Below are 23697 nucleotides of genomic sequence, written 5' to 3'. Positions count from 1 at the left end.
AGCTAATACAATTATTCAATTACTAAATTATTAGAGAATCCAATTGCTAAATAATAAAATTATTCTATTAATAGATTTATAGAGAATCCAATTACTTAATAATTCAATTATTCAATTATTAGACAATCCAATTACTAAATAATTAAATTATTAGACAATTCAATTACTGAATAATCCAATCACTATGTTATTCGACACAATTCAATTACTAAATAATTCAATTATTAAATTGTTAGACAATTCAATTACTGAATAATTCAATCACTATATTATTCGACAATTCAATTACTAAATAGTTCAATAATTTAATTACTAAATTATTATACACACAATTCAGTTACTAAATAAGTCAATAATTCAATTACTAAATAATTTAATAATTCAGTTACTAAATTATTATGCAATTCAATTACTGAATAATTTAATAATTCAATTACTAAGTTATTCGACAATTTAATTACTAAATAGTTCTATAATTCAATTACTAAATTGTTAGACAATCAAATTATAAAATAATTCAATAATTCAATTACAAAGTGGATCAATAATTTAATTACTAAGTTATTATACAATTCAGTTACTAAATAATTCAATAATTCAATTATTAGATAACGTTTAATTAAATTAAAGCAGACGATGCTTGATTTTTAGTCTCATGCATCAGGTAAAAATCTTAATCTCCCCTAAAACATGCCAAAAGAATTGTAAATCATCCCAGCAAAAATAGTGTTAATCATTATAGTCCAGCGTTCGTTACAAAGTACGAAAGAACCGAGTTTAAACAGCATCGAAACTGGTTTCCCGTGGACATGGTCTCGCCAACGCATCGTTTAATGGACAATCCTAAGAAGCGTTTAAGACCGCGGAAAAGCAAGATCCGTGGAACGTCGGTTTTCCTGTAATTCATTCAGTCATCAGGTGCGCGGTCGGGTCGTTTCTTAATTCCCATTAACTCGATGCACTATAACCGTAAATCGCTGGGAAACAGGGACACAACGCCGGACGGTCGTCGACGTAAATCCGGCGTCGAACATGTTCGCGACAAAGGACGACTGTATGACAAATTTTATTCCCCGCGGCGCACAGAGATTATTCGGTTTACGTTCACGGATTTACGGGATCGTATAAACGAACGTTCCGCGCGTAGACCGGCCGAGTGTTGTACGAATAGATGTCCTCGACAACGTATTTCGAGGTTATAAGAGCTGGAGCTCTGACTACAGCTGCTGCAGTCTCTTTGGAAAGTGTGTAAGTCACCGTGATTATGTTGTATGTGTCTGATTTTATTTTTGATATTTTGTTCAAATGCAATACTTTCTTCAAATGTGTAATTTAATGGAGAATGTCAATGCGTGTGTACTTCATAACCTCTTAGCTGATGTAATCTCTTTGAAAAGTGTGTAAGTAAGTTACTGTGATTATACTAAATATGTCTGATTTTCTTTTTAAGATTTTGTTTAAATACAATACTTTTATAAAATAGTTGATTTAATGCAGAATATCAAAGTATATATATTTCTTACCAGTTTGCTATTTTTGGCATGTGTTGTTATCATGAACGAACGGCTACATTTTGTGTTATGACGAGTACATTTGCTCAAAATAATTAACTGGATAATATTTTCCTCTCTAGCAAGGTAGCAAAGGCGACGAAAATCAGAAACAAAAACTCCTGCCCTGTGAAAGAGATCGTCGAGCTTTGCCCACTAGTGGATGCTGTCCAAATCCAAACTAAGCCGCCAATTTTTGCCACTAGGCGCCGCTAGTCCGTCTTATTATTTCGCCCATATCGAGTTGCATATTTTCACCGCAAGGGGTCGCCAGTCCGTTCCATTAGTCCATCTCAATCTATCAATATTTTGTCACCTTCACCTTCCCATACAATTCATTCATATTCTTTCTATAATAGCATTTTTCTATCTTCATCAGAATCAATTAGAATAATGTCACGAGCTCCAAGGAATTTCCTAGCCAGTTGTACCCAATCATCGGCAAATCAGATTCCAATGAACCTTCCACTGACCTCAATTGAACCTTCTTCACGGAATAACTTCCCTCGCCATCTGACTTCTCTGACTTCGCCGGGATCCAATTTGCATGGGAAGATCAAGCAATTTCCCGTTCTCTTAACCCGGTCTTCTTATCTAAAGTGCGCTACGATGTCGAAGAACGTTTACTTCACTGAACACTGAATTATGACACGGAAACTGTCATATTTCGCATATGGGGATTACTATGATTTTTGATAGCGTCCTGTAGCATTGTCGCAGAGTTTTGTTGATTGCATAATAGGGCTCTATAGTCCGCACAATAAATAAATAAATAAATAACAAAAATAAAAAATGATAAATAAATACAAAATAAATTAATTGAATAAATAAATGAAAAATAAATCAATTAAATTAATAAAAACAATAATCAAATAAATAAGAAATAAATCAATTAAATAAATGAGAAATAAATCAATTAAATAAATAAGAAATAAATCAATTAAATAAACGTACCCTTAAATTCCAGAAATCTGTTTCCACTTCAACATAAAAACGCAGCGCTATAAAAATTCGTGCTTTCAGTGCGGACCAAAGCAATTATGCGTTCAAGTGAAAATCACGAACACCATAAAAATTCTGTAAAACCTGATAATTGGAAAATCCAAGAAGGAACATAAATTCCGGAATAATATTGTTATTTACAGAAAGTGTTCTGGAAACAACATTATACGAAACGTAGCCAACAACGAATGCTGCGATCGTATTTCACTGCGGCTACATTAGCCCCCGCCAGCGGCGTGGGGAGACCATAACGGGAGCGGAGAAGTTCCAAAGAGGTTCGAACAGCTTAACAAGTTTCGCTTAACAACTTTCGGGAAAGTTCGCGTAGGAAAACTGCAGTCGTTCCGGCGGCGACGGCGGCGGCGAACGGGCGGCCCGCAACCCTTGGGCCAGCAATTATTTATTCCGTTCTTTTATCATTTTTTCAGCCACGCTGTATTTTATGTTCCCGTGCGCGCGGGTAATTAACGCCTCGCCGACAGGTAACTTGTTGCAACTACGCGGCCGCCCATTATGCAGCTTTTTGTAGCCGGCCGGCGTGCGGTGACATTCTTAGGCTTAAGTATCTAAGAGCCAGGCTGAAAGTAATGATTATTTCATAACCCGCTGACAATGGTTGTAAGCAACAATATTTTATGCGGTTATAAAGATACTGATATAATGAACTGCCGATGGGCGGTTATGATGGAATGCTGATCTTTTTTTCGCCAAGATTTATGTTTCGGCGCTGTGACCGCGTCCAATTGATCCCGCGAAAAAAACTCGACGATATTGTTGGACGTTTAACGATGTTTTTAGAAATTTCGTTATGTTGCTCGGGACTCGATGGTGATGGGAAAAATTTAACGATGTTGCTAGAAATCGAACGGTGCTGTTAAATGTTGTATAATGTTGCTAAACAATCTTACGATGCTGTTTAAAAGTTGTCAAAAGTTAAACAATGCAGCTAAAAATTTTTACAATGCTGTCAAAAAATTTAACAGAGTCGTCAAAAGTTAAAAAATGCAGCTAAACAATTTTTCAATGCTGTTAAAATTGTAAGATATTATTAGAAGTTCATCGATGTTGTTAGAAAGTGAATAGAATTATTAAAAATTGAACAATGTTGTCAGAAGTTGAACAAAGCTGTTAAATATTGTACAATGCAGCTAAAAAAATTTACAGTGTTGTTCAAAATTCAATAGAGCTGTTAAAAGTTAAACAATGCATCTAAAAAATTCTTCAATGCTATTAAAAATTGTAAAATATTGTTAGGAGTTTATTAATGTCGTTAAAAAGCGAACACTGCGGTTAAAAATTGAACAATGTTGCTAAAAGTTTAAAAGAGCTGTTAAATGTTCTATAATATGGCTAAACAAATTTTACAATGCTGTTAAAAATTGAACAGAGTTGTTAGAAGGTTCATCAGTGATATTAAAAATTGCACAGAGCTGTTAAAAATAGAACAATGCAGTTAAAAATTTGTACAATGCTGTTAAAAATAGAACAGAGTTGTTAGAATGTTTATCAGAATTATTAAAAATTGCACGAAGTTGTTAAAAATTGAACAATGCAACTAAAAATCTTCACAATGTTACTAAAAATTTGAAAATATTGTTAAAACTTTATCAATATTATTAGAAGATAAACGGCGCTGTTAGAAATTCAGAAATACAATCGAAGATTGAACGATGCTGTCAAAAATGTTACTAACTCATTAAAAATTGAACAATGTTGCTGTGAATTCGACAATGTCTTCACAAATTCAACGACGCTGTTAAAAACACAGCAAAAATAAAAAAAAATTGAACAATGTTGTCAAAACTTTAACGATGCTTCTAAAAATTTACACAACGCTGCCCGAATATTTGCAACCAATTCGAAACGTTGCAAATGAAAACGAATATCCATCGTCGCTGCTCTTCGTAGCGACCGAGGCAACGATGTGTTTTTTTCCGACAGATCGTATCTCCGACGCGGCTATTAGAGCCGTGTGAAACACAGTTTTTCCCGGTAATCGGCCGGTGCTTTATCGAGCAAGAAAGTCCACGTTTTCCGTCGGCGTGGGCCGCGGGTGTAACAGCACCGGCTCCGGCGAAGTGTAAAAGATTAATCCGCGCTGGCAATTATACCGTTTATTCAATTAAATCAAGATAAAATACAAGAGACTGCTCGCCGAGATTATAGATCCGCGGCAAAGCAAATAATTGCATGGGTCCGTATCGCTCGCCGACGCTAATCACAGGATTAGCTGATCCCCGTTCGATTGCGTTCGCTGTCGCGAGGCCGGGTTTCGCCTGTCGAGATCTTTGCGAGAGATTGTAATTGAAATTATTAAGAAACTTGACCCTGATGAGATTGGATGGCGAGTTTCACCGCGACTTAAACCATCTCTCGAATCGAATGGACAAATTATGCCGCTTCTTCGCCCGTCGAAAATACTTATAAACTTTAACAGACTATGTTAAAAATGATATTTTATTTGTTTAATAATTTATTTTTAATTTATTTTAACATTTTATTTTATTCATAACAATTGACAGGAATTCAATTAATCCTATTCGTCGTCACTGCGATCAACGAATCGATTGCTTGGATATTTACTTTTATAACAAATATACAGGGTGTCCCGAAAATGTCTCGCAATCTGGAAATTGTTCCCGAGGTCATTTGAAGCAACTTTTTCCTTTGCGAAAATGTTCTACGAGCCTTCGTTTAGACGTTATTAACGAAAAACTTGTGGCGCCACGCCCTCGCTTGTCTTCGCTCCGCCCTCGTTCTCCGATTGGTCCGCGTTTATCGCCGATAACTCGGAAACGGAACCTCGTAGAACATTTTCGCTGAGAAAAAAGTTGCTTCGAATGACCTCAGAAAGCTCCCATATCCGGATTGCGAGACATTTTTGGGACAACCTGTATACCACAGTTGGCCTTCGAAGATCTTTATTGACTTTGAACCAGAGGTGAATGATTCTAAATAACATTGATTCGGAGGCCACTGTAAACGCTATATTAGCCAGTTCAAACGAAACCGCATCATTCTATCGATAAGAAAACAGAGTTGACCTTCAAACGTCCTCTGCGCGACGTCCACAAACAAACCAATAAATCTGAGATTTTAGTAGGCTCGAATTTTACGAAATTATGACAACAATTATATGCTGGAATACGAAACCATAAAGAACATTTAAAGAACCAAAAAATGTTGCATTATTTTCGATCGATCTAAATTATTTAAACGAAATAAATATCTCAATAGCTTTAGCGATCGTGCAATTGTTGTGCAATTTTTATCTCGCATAAAAATCCGTGCTCCATTTTTCCAATCGCCGGTGGCAATCGAGTCGGCCAGACGTACTCGTTCGAACTGTCCCACCCTGTATACAGATAAATTCCGGTGGCAACAATAAAGCTGCCCTCGCACGACAATCGGCACATAAAGATCGGCAGCCGTCGAACGACTAAACTGGTCATCGTTAGTCAAGAAATCCAGCGGAATCTGAATACAGGAGCCAGATGACTACCTCGACGGCGGGGTATATCTATCTACGGGGGTTTCGCAATTCCGCTCACGACTAAAATCGAAGCGGAAGAGTCGGCGAGCCGGCTCGGCGTTCCATCATACGCCGGATCATTAGCCAACCGGTGTGCAACAAGCCTTCTACCGCGGGTACGTGATCTGGAAAATTAAGATTTGTTCGTACGTAGCGCGCGGTTTCGATAATACCGAGTAAACAGCGACGATAATCTCGCGTTCTCTCATTCTCTCCTTTCCTAACATCTGGCTACCGGAGGTATTTTATAGAGCAGTTATCGAGATGGAAGTCTCGACAGTCCTTTTTCCTGTATTTTGTTAGTAGTTTTATTCGTTTAAGCACTATCGTGGTTGAAGAAAGATTTTGTCTACTGACGAGGTTGAACAAAGATTTTGAGTACTGCAGATGTTGAAGAGAGATTTTGAGTACTGACGATGTTGAGAAAAGATTTTGAGTGCTGCCGATGTTGAAGAGAGATTTTTAGTACTGTCGATGTTGAAGAAAGGTTTTGAGTACAGTTGACATTGAAGACAGATTTTGAGTACTGTCGATGTTGAAGAAAGATTTTGAGTGCAGTCGATGTTGAAAACGGATTGAACACCTTGATTGAGAAATTAATTTGAACACTGTCGATGTTGGAGAAAGATTTTGAGCACTGTCGAAGTTCAAGAAAGATTTTGAGTATTTTCGACATTGAAGACAGATTTTGAGTACTGTTGATGTTGAAGAAAGATTTTGAGCATTGCTAACGTTGAAGAACGATTTTGAGTACTGTCGATGCTGAAGAAATATTTTGAGTACTAATAATGTTGAAGAAAGGTTTTGAGTACTGTCGATGTTGAAGAAATATTTTGAGTACTAATAATGTTGAAGAAAGGTTTTGAGTACTGACGATGTTGAGGAAAGATTTTGAGTACTGTCGATGTTGACGAAAAATTTTAAGTGCTGTCGATGTTGAGTACTATAAGTAAGATTTTGAGTACTATTGAAGATATTAATTACTTATTGGAAATATCGAGCACTTCCACTGTTTAAGACACAAAGTAATTATCAATGTTGGAAATATTGAGTACTATCGATACTGGAAATATGCAGTACGTCCGATGATGAATACATTGAAATTGCAAACGATATAAAAATATTTCAGCAAAATATATTAACGTTGCAAATATTGAGTACTACCGATGCTAAAGATTGAGAATTTTATCGATACTGTGGGCGTTGCGAATATTGAATACTGTTGAATATGTTGAAGATATTGAGTACTGTGGTTGTTGAAGATATTAAATACTATCGTCATTAATGATGTCGAGTGCTAATGATGGTTAGGATGTTGAGTACCACTGATCTTGAAAATGTTGAGGTTCGAGTACCACTGATGTTGAAAATATTGAGTACCACTGATGTTGAAAATATTGAGTACCATTTAAGTTGAAAATATTGAGTATTCTTTATGTTGAAAACATTGAGTAGTACTGACATTGAAGACCTTGAGTATTCCTTATGTTGAAAACATTGAGTATCATTGATGTTGAAAATATTGTATATTCCTTATGTTTAAAAATACTGAGTACCATTGATGTTAAAGATCTTGAGTATTCCTTATGTTGAAAACATTGAGTATCATTGATGTTGAAAATATTGAGTATCACAGATGTTGAAAATATTGAGTATTCTTTATGTTGAAAACATTGAGTATTGTTGAAGTTGAAGATCTTGAGTATTCCTTATATTGAAAACACTGAGTATCATTGACATTGAAAATATTAAATATTCCTTATGTTTGAAAATACTGAGTACCATTGATGTTGAAGATATTGAGTATTCCTTACGTTGGAAACATTGTGTACCATTGATGTTGATGATCTTGAGTATTCCTTATATTGAAAATACTGAGTACCATTGGTGTTGAAAATATAGAGTACTTTAAGTATAATTCTCTCTCTCTCCCTCTCTCTCTCTCTCTCTCTCACTCTGCTATTCCTCTCTCTTCCTCTCGCCTTATCTATTACAATTTCTTTTATTCTCTCTGTTGCTTTTTCTACACTCTTCTTCTCTCTGCCTCCTTCCCTCTTCTTTCCTTCTCTTTCTCTCTCTCTTCATCTCTTCTTTTTCCATCGTTCTTTTCCTTTGCCTCTCTTTTCTGCTCTTCTTCTTTCCTTCCTTCTCATTCTCATTCTCTCTCTCTCTCTCTCCGTCTCTACTTCTCTCTCTCTCCTCTCTCTCTCTCTCTCTTTATCTATCTATCTGTCTCCACGTCTCTCTCTCTTCCCCTCTCAATCCATCAATCTCTCCGTCCCGCTTCATTCCAGCCGGAGCGGAGCCGCGAGCGCGCGAGTGGGGAAAACAATCGCACGATCTCTCGCAACCCGCTCGGCTACCGGTATCGATCGGATTGGATTTCACCGGCGGAATCGGGTTGTTCAGCGAGATCGATCTCGATCGGAATATGTTCGGTATGATTGCGGCGGGGGACCGGAAGGCGGGCGAACCCGAGCGGAGCCGAGCCGAGCGTGGCCGTGCCCGCGAGTACGCTGCTCGCGATCGCGCCGCAAGCGCGCGAGCTCGTGCGATCGCGATCGCGATGGCGATCCCGATGCGATGCGATGCGATGCGATGCGATGCGATGCGATGCGGCGCACACAATTAAACGGGGTCCACCGCAGCGGCGAGTTTCATGCGGTCGAAAGCCGCGTCGGTGAGTTATTACGATTCTCCATCAACGGTGCCGACAAGCCATTATGTAACGACACGCCGATCGATCTTAAAAGCGAGATAATGGATCGCGCCGGCCTCGGTTCCGTATTTTAGCGAGACCGGCCGCTCGTGATCGGCCGTCCGCTCGGAATCTGGATCCCGATCTGAATCTGTCCAAGCGGGATTAGTTTTGAAAGGTGATCGAGCTACCGCGGTTAATGCCTGCGATCCCGGGACAAGCCACGGGCCGGCGGAATCCGATGGAACGTCGTTCCAGACGTTCGAGATCGATTCCATGACGACCGGCCACTTTTCAAGCCGATCCGAGACGGCCGATGGTGAAACGCTGATTTTGTAATTTGCTCCACGGGGCTCTCTGGCTCTTCGAAGGGCCGTCCGGAATGAGGCGGACTGTTTGCTGTCGCGTTGACGATGTTTCTGTGTTATTGTACTATTGTATTAAAATTGATGTTATGCGAGTGCTAGTATCATACGGAGGCCTTGTGAAATATTTTTTTAATCGTTTACTTTTTATTTCGGGTTTTTATTTTTTTTATCTATTTTTGTTGTTAATCACGGGCTAAACACGTTTATAAATAAATGTATATATATAAATAAATATTGCGCATTTTAGACTGTATTTATTGTGACAGAAGCTGTGGCAAATTGTACTTTGCATTAATTCGAATTTTTGTATGCTATCGATGTTGAAAATATTGAGTACTTATGATGTTGAAGATATTAAGTACTTAAGTATCTTTGTTGAAGAGATTTAGTACTGTCATTGTGGAAGAGATTGAGTACTATGGTTGTTGAAGATGTTGAGTACCGTCATTGTTCAAGATATTAAGTGCTGTCATTGTTGTTGTTGAAGATATTGAGTACCATCATTGTTCAAGATATTGAGTACTATCATTGTTGAAGCTTTTGAGTACTGCCTTTATTCAAGATATTCAGTACTCATCATTCTTCAAGATATTGAGTACTATCATTGTTGAAGATATTGAATACTATCATTGTTGAAGATAGTAAGTACTATCATTGTTGAAGATATTAAGTACTATCATTGTTGAAGCTATTGAGTACTATAGATGCTAAAGTTATCGAGGTACTACCAGTGCCGAAGATATTGGATACTGTCAAATTAGTAAGTATTATTTATGTTGAAAATGTTGAGTAGTCAATATGAGAAATATGGAATATTATCAGCTTTGGAAATATTGATGACTATCAGTGCTGAGGGCACTCAGCACTATTTATGTGAAAGATATAAAGCAGTATTTGTGTTGAAGATATTGAATACTGTTAATATTGAAGATATTCGATACTGTTAATGTCAAAGCTATTGAGTGCTGTTGTTGCTGAAAATATTAAGTACCACCGATATTGAAGATATTGAATACTATTAATGTGAAATCTATTGACTACTATTGCTGTTGAAAATATTGAGTACTATCGATATAGCTGTTGAAAATATTGAGTACTATCGATATTAAAGATATTGAATACTGTTAATGTTAAAGCGATTGAGTACTGTTGCTGCTGAAAATATTGAATACTACCGATATTGAAGATATTGAATACTATTAATGGGAAAACTATTGACTACTATGGCTGTTGAAAATATTGATTACTATAGATATTAAAGATATTGAATACTGTTAATGTTACAGATATTGAATACTGTTAATGTTAAAGGTATTGAGTACTGTTGCTGCTGAAAATATTGAGTATTACCGAAGATATTGAATACTATTAATGTTAAAACTATTGACTACTATTGCTGTTGAACATATTGAGTACTATCGATATAGAAGATATTGTATACTATTAATGCTAAAGATATTGAGTACTGTTAATGTTAAAGCTATTGAGTACTGTTAATGTTGAAGCTATTGAGCACTGTTACTGCTGAAAATATTTAGTACTACGAATACTATCAAAGATATTAAATACTGTTAATAATAAAAATACTGAATGCTATTAATATTAAAGATATTGAATACCACCAATGTCAAATACATTTCCTACCATCAGTGTTGAAGTTATCGAGTACCATCGACATTGAAAACATTGACAATTAAAATTCTCACAAATACACGCATCAGTAATACAATTTTGCGATCCATCACATTCGAAATAAAAGTTCCTCGCAGCAATCAAACAAATCAATTCCAACTATCCGGTTCGTCTTTCTCAATCTCATTGACTTCAATCTTTCACCGCGCAAATTTCTCGCATGCTCCCATCCAAACCATTAACAAATCCCTGTCACAGTGCTCCAGATGCTTCGATTAGACACTTACGGCAACCAAACCGTAAATGCTCATACATCTCCAACAAAATTCAGTTCGACGACTGTGTGGACAAGAAGAGAACTTCGCTGCTCGGAAATCATCGAAAAATCCACTTTCGCTCGCGGAACGAGTTTTCGCCGATTTTCCGGCGAACGTCGGCGATTTTCCCGCCGGCTGGGCGGAAACGGAGCGCGGTCGGCCGGCGTGATTGACTCGTGCTCCCTGTACGGGCACGGTTTTATTCCGGGAACACACCTGTGCCGGCTCGCGACGCGGCGTTGCGCAACCGCGGCGGACTTTTGTCGATCGGGAGCGCGGCCGCCGTGATTTTTTCCGCGGCGAATATGCAGATCGACGGGATCGCCGGTTAACGAGAGTCGAATTTGGCAATCGGCCGCTCCGCGATCGGCGCCGCACCGCGCCGCACCGCGCAGCGCAGCGCCGCGCCGCGCCGCTGGAAAAACCGAACGGTTGCGCAACCGATCGCGCGGCCCCCCACCCCTCCGCGACCCACTCGATTTAGGCTACAGCCGAATGCAAACCGCAGCGCGCCTCGGTGAATGTGGCCGCAGGTGCGCCACCGACTCTCCTCTCGACGGTCGTTAACTTTTGTCGGTGTGCGTTCAGCCGTGCTCGCGAACGGCCGGCGCATGCTAACGATTATTTTCCAGCCTATTCGCGAGTCCCTTTGATTTTTCCCGCGCCGACCTTCGGCCGCGATTGCCGCAACGGCCGCGATTATTCCACGGAAATGCGAGCGAGTGCGAGCTTTTATTTTCAATCGGCGGATAGCTTTTTCAGCGATGTGTTTTCGTTGTCGTCGTTTTTTTTATTTGGAATTGTGCTTTTTTTTAGGGAAGTGCGAATTTTCAACTTTGTTGGCTACGAGGGCTTCAGCAATTGTTTGTGAATTTGATTTTTATGGCAAATTGTTCTGAATTTAATTTGCAACTATTTTTGATTAGAAATTGCTATTTTTCTGGAAAATTGAGGATTTTCAACTTTGTAGGTCTGTAGTCCTTTGATAACTATGTGGACGATTTTTGTAGTAATTTTTTTCTGAATCAGTGTTGCTTTTTTTGCTCAGGAAGTGTAATTTTTTGTAGTAAAATCTACAATGTTCAATTTTGTAGCTCTGTAATGTTTTAGCAACTATGTATGAACCTGATTTTTGTAGCAAATTGTTCTGAATCTAATTTGTAACTATTTCTACCCAAAAATTGCAATTTTTCAGAAAAACGTGGACGCAACAATCAGTGTTGCTTTTTCTGTACAAAAACTATAATTTTTTAGTAAAATCTAATTTTTAATAGAATCTAATTTTTGCAGCGAATTGTTCTGAATCTAATTTGCAACTATTTCAGAAAAATGTTTGTTTCCAGCTATGTAAATCTGTAATGCTTAATAACTATGAGAATGATTTTAGTAAAAAATTATCTTGAATCAATGTTGCTTTCTCTATTCAATTCATAACTTCTATGTAAAATCCAGCATACTTAACTTTGTATATCTTCAACTCTCTAATAACTATGCCTAAGGCTGTTTTCCATAGAAACAACATTTTTGAATCCAACGAAGTGGCACCTATTCCGTTCAAAAACTGCAAAATCCCATTAAAATGCAAATCTGCGTCTTCGTAAGTCTGCTGCGTCTTAGCAACTTAATTGTTACGAAACACGCCGTTGCGAAAGGTCTGCGAGGTTAAAGTTCATCGAAGCGAAGAGAGAAAAGATTCTCTTATTATTGGAAATCATCTCTCACCTTCGACAATGATATTTAAACGTTCGATTTCTGGTGACTCACCTTGTATGCACGCTCGATTAGGTGGTGCCAATGCAATTACGCTGGTAACGAGCGTGTTACCCTTGGCACTGCCGCGAATGGCCGGATCGGGACGTATCTTGCAATACATTTGGAAAAACTGGCAACTTTGTCGCAAACTTCTCTATATCCTCGGTAGGAAATTCCTTGGAATACCAACACTTTTTGCTAGTTGCTATGGTTTTTCTGATCGGGACAGTGCGGTGTCAGCCGACAAGGTAAAACGTATTCCATCTCTCCCTGATTCTTGAACTATTTTAGCCGCAGCTTTCAATATTTTTAAAACATTCACCAAACGTCGTACGATCGTCTATTTAGGCTCTTTTCGAAGGTCGAAGCCTCCGCTTTCACCTACCCTAAATCAGAAATCCAAAGGTGCTTCCTTCTCCGAATAATCTTGCATATAGTACAAACTCGATTATCCGGATCCGCGACGCTACTCAATGTTCCAGCCGTTGCCGTTCCGTTGAACTAAATCGCAGGATCGTCCACTTGGGCTCATTTCGAAGGTTAAAGCCTTTACTTTCACCTCATCCAAAAGCGGAAATCCAAAAGTGCTTCCCTTTTCGAAGAATCTTGCGTGCAATGCAAACTCGATTATCCGGATCAACGACGCGATGGTCGCGTGCTACTCGATTTTCCAGCTGCTGCCATTCCGTTGAACTAAATCGCATGATCATCCTCTTGAGCTCGTTTCGAAGGTCGAACCTTTACTTTCACCTCCCTTAATGCGGAAATGCAAAGGCGCTCCTCTCTCCGAATAATCTTGCATGTAGTGCAACTCAATAATCTGGTTTCGCGACGCGTTGATCGCGTGCTACTCAATTTCCCAGCCGCTGCCATTCCGTTAAAGTAAATCGCACGATCTTCCACTTGGGCTCATTTTGAAGGTCAAAGCCTCTACCTTTAGCCCTTTTAATACGAAAATCCAAAGATGCTTCCTTCTCCGAATAATCTTGCACGTAATACAAAATCGATCATCCGGATCCACGATGCATTGGACGCGCGTTACTCAATTTTTCAGCTGCTCCCTATCTGTCAAACTAAATCGCACGATCGTCCACGTAGGCTCATTTTGAAGATCGAAGTTTCTACTTTCATCTCCCCTAATGCGGAAATCCAAAGGATCTTCCCTCTCCGAATAACCTTGCATATAATGCAAACTCGATCATCCGGATCCGCGACACTACACAATTTTCCAGCCGCTGCCATTACGTTGAACTAAATCGCATGATCGTCCACTTGGGCTCATTTCGAAGGTCAAAGTCTCTACTTTCCGCCCCCTTGAGGTAGAAATCCTTAGTCGCCTCCATCTCCAAATAATCTCGCACGTATTGCAAACTCGATAATCCGGATCGCGCATCTAATTCGCGAGCACGTTGAAAGTTCGAATCGAGGATCCATCGACGTCCCGTTCGCCGTTCTCTAATCGATGGAGGACGCCGGAGAGCTGGCTCGAACGGTCGAACCCGTTGCATTTCAATTTAGCAATCCCCGGGAGACAAAGCCGGGCGAAATTCGCCGGGCCACGAGTCCGTAATAGTTTCCTCTCGCGATTGTGTAAACAATGCCGTCGAGCTATGTGCTCGCATTGGCAAACGACGGCGTTGCCCAACGCGCCACCGCCGCCGCCGGTCCCCACGAGAGTCGTCCTCCTCGTTCCATCCGTCCCATAAAGCCCCGGCGGTGTTTCGCAAGCTCCGGCCGCGCTCGTAAAGCGTCTCGTAAAAGCGGCGACAAGATAGGGATCGCCGGCGCGTCAGGTGCAGCACGCCGGCAACGATACGGCTACACCTAGAACGCGACGCGACGCGATGCGCCCGGTCGCGATCATAGATCCGATTTATATTTGCATGAAATTTATCGGAGCCGGGGGCCGACATGTGTTCCCGCCGGATTATCGCGTCTCATCGGGGAATATCGCCGGCGTGTCAGCCGGCGTGCCGATATTGAGAGAACAAAACACCGGGCCTGGGAATATATATATATATATTGTTCTTATGTAGACGTTATCGTTTTTCATCGGGATCAGACCGGCCGGGAAACGAATGCCGCCGCTATACGCCGGGAGATCAATACTTTAAGGTGGCCGTGCCCGACGGTGATCCGTTCAGGAATTTCTGACGGCACGTTGTCCGCGTTTACATTTTTAAGTACCTCGTCGGCTCGGATTCTCGAGGCAATATTAACCGCCGAATTTGTACTTTTTGACATTTTTGACGGGAAAAGTTGTGCGTACGCACAAAAAGTTGCGTAACGATATAAGTATATTGAAATTATGTTGTTAAAATATTTTACATTTTTTTAATTGTCCCAAATGGAGATTGTGACGGGTTGCAAGAATAAGAAAAGAAGGGGAAATATTATTTTTATTATTTCATGAAAAATAAAAGACTGAATAAGTAGCACATAGTTACTATAGTCTCTAAATTATATAATTATATATAGTATTTAATTATAATATAGAAACCAAACCAAAAATATTATGCTTCAAGTATGATAATTTTGTTGTATTGAACTTACTATTTCCAAATTTGTTCACTTGTTGAAAAGAAACGAAACGCAAAATACATGCCGTCTGCTGTAAACAATATAATGCTGCTATAAGCCAGACTTAAAATCGACGGAGTGGGAGTAGGTCACCTGACGCGCCGCGAGCGCCGCGCAGCGGAGTGGGGGAAGATCATCTGACGCGCCGCGAGCGCCGCGCAGTGGAGTGGGAGTAGGTCACGTGGCGCACCGCTCAGCGGAGTGGGAGTATGTCACGTGGCGCGCCGCGAGCGCCGCGCAGAATTGTAGAGGGGGGCATAGACGAGTAGCAAGCGGGCAACCCGCGCATAAAAGCGGGCGCATTACAAATTTATTGGACGCAGCGGACAAGAGGATAAAATACGGCCGAAATTATGCGAGAAATTGCGCGTGCCCAGCGAGCCAGTGTCGCTGAAGGATTTCGTCGAGTTCGGTCGTAAGCGGGTCGGGGGAGAGAGGGGGGGAGAGACAACGGGTAAAAATCGAAAGTAAAAAGTGAACGGCCGGATCGGGGATAGTTTATGAATCACGATGGATCGTCGATTCGCGACGCGTCTCGCGAAAGTAAGACAGCGAGAGATGTACGATGGCCGGCGCGTTTAATCGCCGACGTATATTAATAATTATCGAGCGCGTCGCGCTCGTCTGATTTATGCAGTAATTGGCACGTTTAACGGAGAGCACCGACGGCCGAGTGAAATGTTAACGTTGCTGCTCGCCCCTTCGCCTTGAAATGCTAATGCGGCTGTTCTCCCGTGTCCCGGTATCGATCCGCGTAATCTTCGCCGGCCTGGCTATAGGCTGTGACATGCGAATGCATCGGACATCAGATGTGCCCGCGCCGAGAATGGCATTCATACACGTACAATTAAATACCGATTAAGTAATTAAGATAGAATCGCTTAATTGGATACCGTGCCGGCGGTTAATCAAACCGTGTCCCGCGCGCTCTTTTGTCCGCGGACAAAGCGGCCCGCGATAGCAAACGTTTCCTACCGTTCCTTTATCGAGACCGGTGATCGATCTGTAAACGCAGCAAATCAACTATGACCGTGCCGCGGTATCGACTTCTCTCTCTCTCTCTCTCCCTCCCTCTCTCTCTCTTTCTGCTCGCCGGCGAACGTTTCACTTCGGTTCAAGTTCGATCGGACTATTCCTCTCGACTTAAACGACTTATTCTATCATTGAAACTCTCTTGACGATATTTTTTATTTATTCACATTTATTTATTTATTGTTTATTTATTCGGATTTATTTATTTATTTATTCTTTATTTATTCAGATTTATTTATTTGTTTATTCTTTATTTATTCAGATTTATTTATTTGTTTATTCTTTATTTATTCAGATTTATTTATTTGTTTATTCTTTATTTATTCAGATTTATTTATTTGTTTATTCTTTATTTATTCAGATTTATTTATTTGTTTATTCTTTATTTATTCAGATTTATTTATTGTTTACTTATTCAGATTTGTTTATTCATTCATTGTTCATATATTCATATTTATTTATTTATTTATTCTCCATTTATACATGTTTATTTATTTATTTATTGTTTATTTATTCACCAATTTGTTATCTAATTTTCACATTTTTCAAACATGGAAACAAACAGTACATGATTAAATTTTCGGTCTTTCATTTGTGCAAATACTATACAATTTTTGGGTCTTCAATTTGAACAAACAGTACATGTTCAATTATTAGGTCTTCGATTTAAACAAAAAGTACATGTTCAATTATTAGGTCTTCAATTTGAACAAACAGTACATGTTCAATTATAAGGTCTTCGATTTAAACAAAAAGTACATGTTCAATTATTGGGTCTTCGATTTGAACAAACAGTACATGTTCAATTTTTTGGGTCTTCGATTTGAACAAACAGTACATGTTCAACTTTCAAGTCTTCAATTTGAACAAACAATACATGTTCAACTATTCAGTCTTGATTCAGTGTAATTGTTCAGTCTAATTGTCCAACTTCTGAGTTTTCCATCTAGAGAAACATTAATTGCTCCTCTTACAACGTGCACATATATTCGTGCAAAACAGTAGTCGTTCGACTGTAGTGCCATCAACTCCAAAAAAAAGAGAAGAAGTAGCAGTTACCAGCACCAATTACCTTCCCTCCCTTTCACCGTCCGCGATCCCTAAAAAAGCAACAGTGAAAGCACCCAATCCCCGACGTATCCGATGACAGTTGTAAGAGCAACACGTGTCGGAAGTGACTCGGCCCCGATGGCACAGAAACGTTTTCCGACACGCGGGCCCCGCGATCGGAAGCCACGCAGAGCGTCGGATTCCCAACAGCTCGGCGGGAGTTGATTTATAAAGAGCGCGCACCGAGGCGCTGGTAGCTCGCGGAGCGCTCCCTCATGCGGCGTTAATTCCGAAGACATCGTCGTCGCGGCGGGCATTAGGATCGTCGTCCGGCGGCTGAAGTCAATGCGAATGAACGTATACCTGCGCGTTCCACGTCGGCGTCGCTAATAATATTTACTGGCCGCCCAGGCGACCCGTGCAATGCCAGTCGGGATACACTTCTCCGCTGGTAATGACGCCGCTGCTACCGACGCCACAGTCTCATCTCATAATTACGTTTCCACTCTGTTATGAGCAGGTAATTACACGGAAAGTCGGTTCCCTTTTTTATCTCTGTTTCTTCTTTCTTTCTTTCTTTTTTCTTTTGATACGCCTGGTCGGCTTCTTCAAGGCGAACTCGCTTTTCTGAGATTATTAGTCGGCGCGAAATGCCTATGTTGACACCTAACCTGAAAAATGTTGCGTTGGCCTTTTCGCCTTCCGTTTCGGGGATTTTGGTGGATGTGATATTTATTACGAACTCTGGAACAGTTCTTTTAACAGTTTCATTGGACAATTTACTTTGTTCCGATTCATTGTGTTGTGTTATATTATTCGTGGGAGCGTGTGATCAAATTGTATGCACGTAACTGTCCTCCGACGGTCTTTGGATCGCTGTAGCGCGGAGGTTAGGAATTCGTAGCACTATTTCGACAGTTTCATAGGACAATTTATTTCACTCTGATTAATTTTATTGTCTCGTTATTGATGCGAACGTGTGATCAATATGTATGAACATAATTGTGTTCAGCTTTTGCTTGGTATACTATTATTATTTATTAAAATTAGGGGGGCCGAAAAGTAATGTCGTTTCTGCGCATGTCGCTGCTTCTTTACCGTTTATGAGTTCATTGCGTAGTTGAAAATCGTGCCAGAGACATTTCAAAGTTAAAGTGATTTGTTTAGTTGTGAAAACTTAATCCTTAAATTTTCTTTCGCCATTTTGAGTGAAATGACTAGCCAAATACCAGAAGAGATTCATATCCGCCATTGCATGCTTTTGGAGTTTCACAAGGGTAGTAATGCAACAGTTGCTACCAAAAACATTTGCGATGTTTACCCAAGTGCCTTGGATGTTCGCAAATGCCAAAGGTGGTTTTCTAAGTTCAGATCCGATAATACTTTAGACAATGAGAGACGTATTAAGGGCGGAAGTGGAAGCAAATCCGTGTCAGATAATCGAGGAACTATCAAATACTCTTAACCAACCTTGGTAGAACATCCGTTTTTTGATTGCTTGATCACTGCATATGAAAAATAGGTCCTGTATGATAATCCAAAACGCAAAAGGCAGTGACTCTCTCCGAACGAACCGCCACGAAGGATTGCTAAGCCAGGTTTACATCCGAAAAAGACGCTTTTGCGTGTTTGGTGGGGTATTCGTGGAATCGTCCATTTTGAAGTGCTTAAACCAGGAGAAACTGTTAATGCAGACCTTTATTGTGAACAATTAGATCGAGTAAATCAATCATTAATTGAAAAGTATCCAGCGATTATCAATAGAAAAGGCGTTATTTTGCAACACGATAATGCTAGACCGCACTGCGCAAGAAAAACGCTGGAAAAAATTAATGAATTGGGGTGGGAGGTACTGCCTCACCCACCATACTCGCCCGACATTGCACCATCGGATTTCCATTTATTCCGTTCACTGCAACACTTCTTAACAAACAAACACTTTCAAAATTTGGCTGATACGAAAAATGCCATCTCCAGATATTTTACTGAAAAACCAATTGATTTTTATCGATCCGACATTGAAAATTTGCACACTAGATGACAAAAGGTTGTTGCCAACGAGGGTGATTACATCATCGACTAAAAAGTAAAACTTGTAAGATATTTATTTATTCGAATTTACTGTAAAAAAACGACATTATTTTCCGGTCCCCCCCTAATATATTATATACTTATATTTATTATTTTTACTTTAACCTTTTATTACTTACTTTTACTTTTATTACTATCATTTATTTATACTAGGTTTAAGTCCAAAACTCTTAGCTCGATCACTCTTTCGACAATTTCATAACACGATTCACATTATTCCGGGAATTTCTGTTGCGTCGCCTCGCCAATGCCAGTTTACGATCATAATTGGCCGACGGTAGCAGCCACGGTGAAAATATTACACGCGTCTTCTTGTTCAACGCTGTCCAGCTACTCTCCGGAATTTTGTGACAGTCTAATTTATCGCTCGCGCCGTCCAACAAACTTGCATTGTCACCGCGATTGATTTTAATATCCGCATAAATACAGAAGGTGTTTACCAGCTGACATCGGCCACACCTGGCATCAGCCGCCGTCGCCGCCGCCGAGTTAATTGAACGTTGCGTTCGGAAACCCGGGGCCTCGCATCCTTGACATTTTCGCGAAGTTAGCGTCTAATTAAGCGACATTTGTTGTACAACATTCGCGCGCGCGCGCGCGCGACGATACGAATATCGCGGCGGCCGGCGGCGTGTCCGACGTCGGTACGCTTGATTACACGTAACGTCAATTATTGCCGAAGATCGCCGGGCATGGGAACAGGCTAGCGCAATTTATCGGCAGCCGGCCTCTGACGAAATGTACGTCCGCGTTACGGTGCCTCGTGCCGCGCTGACGTAATAATACGCTCATTTGGAACAGTGAAATTGCATCTTCCGACTTGAATACTTCGCGATTACGTTGCTGCCCGGAATCCTCGGTTCGACTATTTTACAGAAATTGCCGATTGCCGACGGCATCATGGTTGGTCAATCGTCGTCGCTGACAATGAGTTAAATGCCGTTTATGCTACCGGCGCAGTTCACCTGTTCGCCAGGAAATATTTCACGAGTCTCTGGAATTTTCTAATTCGGCCGTTTGAAGTTTACCTCGAAGCTTGGTCCAGTTACGCGGAAATGTTTACCGTTTTCTAGTTACTGTTCGCAGCAGTTCGTTGCTCCCGAGCATTTATTTAAATCGTTCACATGTAAACAGAGTAATTTAAGACGCTTGAATTTCTTGCAAATGTTTATTTAGATTATTGGAAATTAAATGGTACAATTGAAGATAGTCAAATTTCGACGAAATGTTTATTTATATTATTGTAAATTAAATGGCACAGTTGAAGACAGTCAAATTTCGTCGAAATGTTTATTTATATTATTGTAAATTAAATGGCACAGTTGAAAACGGTTAATCTATTCCGAATGTTTATGTAAATTATTGTAATCTAAGTAGCGCAACTTATGACATTCAATTTTTTCCGAATGTTTATTTAAATTATTGAAAAACTCAATGACGCGATTTAAGACGCTCTATTGTTTTCAAATGTTTGCCTAAATTATTGCAAACACAACGGACCAATTTAAGGCACTCAATAACTTCTAAATATTTGTTTAAATTATTATCAACTAAATAGCGCAATTTTGGTCACTTGTTCCATAAATCGCGTTACAATATATAAAAAACTTTTTCAACAATTTTAAACATTTTCTACAACTTCGAACAACTTTCACAACAGTCTCAAACATCTTCAAACATCTTCAAACAACTTCCTTAACAATATAAATGACATTAAACAACTTCAAATGATTCTTTTAACAATGCCAGTGATCTCAAACATCTTCAAACAATTTCGTTAACAATATAAATGGTAATAAACAACTTCAAATGATTTTTTTAACAATGCCAGTGATCTTAAATGACTTCAAACAACTTCCTTAACAATGTAAATAGTATTAAACAACTTCAAACGTCTTCCTTAACAATATAAATGTTATCAAACAACTTCAAACGACATTCTTGACAATATCAATGGTCTCAAACAACTACAAACGATTTTCTTAACAATGTCAATGGTCTCAAACAACTACAAACGATTTTCTTAACAATGCCAATGGTCTCAAACAACTTCAAACATCTTCCTTAATAATGTCAATTGTCTCAAACAACTTCAAACGTCTTCCTTAACAATATAAATGTTATTAAACAAATTCAAGCAACTTTGTTGACAATGCCAATGATCTGAAACAACTTCAAACGACTTCCTTAATAACGACAGTGATCTTAAACGACCTCAAACAACTTCTTCAAGAATTTCAAACATTTTCGACAACTTCAAACAACTTCCTCTCAACAATTTAGAACATTACAAATAACTTCCTCTCAACAATTTGGAACGTCTTCAAACATCTTGAAACATCTCCAAACATCTTGCAAGTTGCATTGAAACACATACATGTACATAGATTTCTATTCTGTGTGCAGTCACACTGTAGTTGTTCGCCTCACCCTCGAGCTGGAAAATCGCGGGACAAGGGGGAGATCAGCTCGAGTCAAACGTGAACTGAAACGACATGGGAGTCCGGGGTCCCCCGTGGTGGGAGAAGGCAGGAAACGTGCCTTATACGAGGCAGAATGTTCATCGTGTTTATCCATCTTGCTCGTTCACCCCAAAGCGGGCTACGGGCTCGGCTCGCTATACTGGAAAGAATCTTGACACGCTCCGCCGATTAGCATATATACGTACCGGCTTCCCCCTTCTGTCTGCTATGCACTTGCTTCTCCCCCGGAACTGGCACCGCGCCCTATAAGGTGTTATAATTCATTGCGCAATCTCCCCACCGATGAAAAGGAGGCAAGCACGTAGATAAACATCTTTCAGGAAATTGATGCGCTCCGTTGAAACGACACGCGCTTTTAATTGTTTCATTACGGCCGGTAGAACCGTCTCGTGTGCCCCGCCGGGGGGTATTAATCTCCGCTTAGTTAGTGTCCCGGTTTTTAATACTCGCCCACGAGAGCCATTCTTCATCGATAATGAACCCGCTCTATTCCCCGATGACGATAAGGGGAGGAATCGCATGAAACATTCATGCCGCAGTTTAAGAAGAATTTGTTGCGCGCGCTGCCGCGCTTACAACGATCCTCGAATCCCTTCTGACATAACCTCAAATATACTTAACGCGGTGTTACAACTATTTCAATTTTCTTCGAATATTTGTATCATTTTAATTCTCTGCGAATAATTTGAGCAATTTTTTCAACAATTTTAGATGTCTTCAATAATTTCGAACAACTTCAAACAACTTCAAACAATTTCATATATATTTCTTAACAATTTTAAATGTGTTCGACAATTCTGCTGAATTTTTTCGACAACGTTAAATGTCCTTGACAGCTTCAAACATCTTCAAACAATTTTTTCTACAATTTTAATTGTTTGCGAATACTTTATGCAACTTTTTCAACAATTTTAAATGTTTTCGATAATTTCAAACAACTCCAAACAACTTCAAACAACTTCGAACATATTTTTCGACAAGTTTAAATATGTTCGATAATTCTGCGGAATTTTTTCGACAACGTTATATGTCTTCGACAGCCTCACACATCTTCAAACAATTTTTTTTACAATTTTAACTATCTGCAAGTACTTTAAGCAACTTTTTTAACAATTTTAAATGTCTTCGATATCTTCAAACATATCTCTCGACGATTTTAAATGTGTTCGACAATTCTCCTGAATTTTTTCGACAACGTTAAATGTCTTCGACAGCCTCGAACAGCTTCAAACAATTTTTGGTATAATTTTAATTGTCTGGGAATATTTTAAGCATTTTTTTTAACAATTTTAAATATCTTCGACAACTTCAAACAACTTTAAACACATTTCTTGACAATTTTAAATTTGTTCGATTACTCTACAGAATTTTCTCAATCATTTAAAATGTCATCAAAAACCTCAAATATCTCCAAACAATTTTTTGTATAATTTTAATTGCCTGGGAATATTTTAAGCATATTTTAAAACAATTTTAAATATCTTCGACAACTTCAAATAACTTCAAACACATTTCTCGGCAATTTCTAATTTGTTCGATTACTCTACAGAATTTTCTCAATCATATCAAGTATCTTCGTCAACCTCAAACATCTTCAAACTATTTTTTCA

General features: G+C 39.4%; 1 protein-coding gene across 1 annotated transcript in view; it reads right to left on the bottom strand.

Moving 5' to 3' along the window:
* LOC117225812 (uncharacterized) overlaps nt 1-23697 on the bottom strand; it is a 728572-nt gene that overhangs the window by 346347 nt on the left and 358528 nt on the right. The window lies entirely within an intron of this gene.

This window comes from Megalopta genalis, chromosome 14 (genome assembly GCF_051020955.1).
Source record: "Megalopta genalis isolate 19385.01 chromosome 14, iyMegGena1_principal, whole genome shotgun sequence".
In the NCBI taxonomy this organism is placed as follows: domain Eukaryota; kingdom Metazoa; phylum Arthropoda; class Insecta; order Hymenoptera; family Halictidae; genus Megalopta; species Megalopta genalis.
Note: the sequence above shows the minus strand (reverse complement) of the source record. Positions and strands in the feature narration are given on the sequence as shown.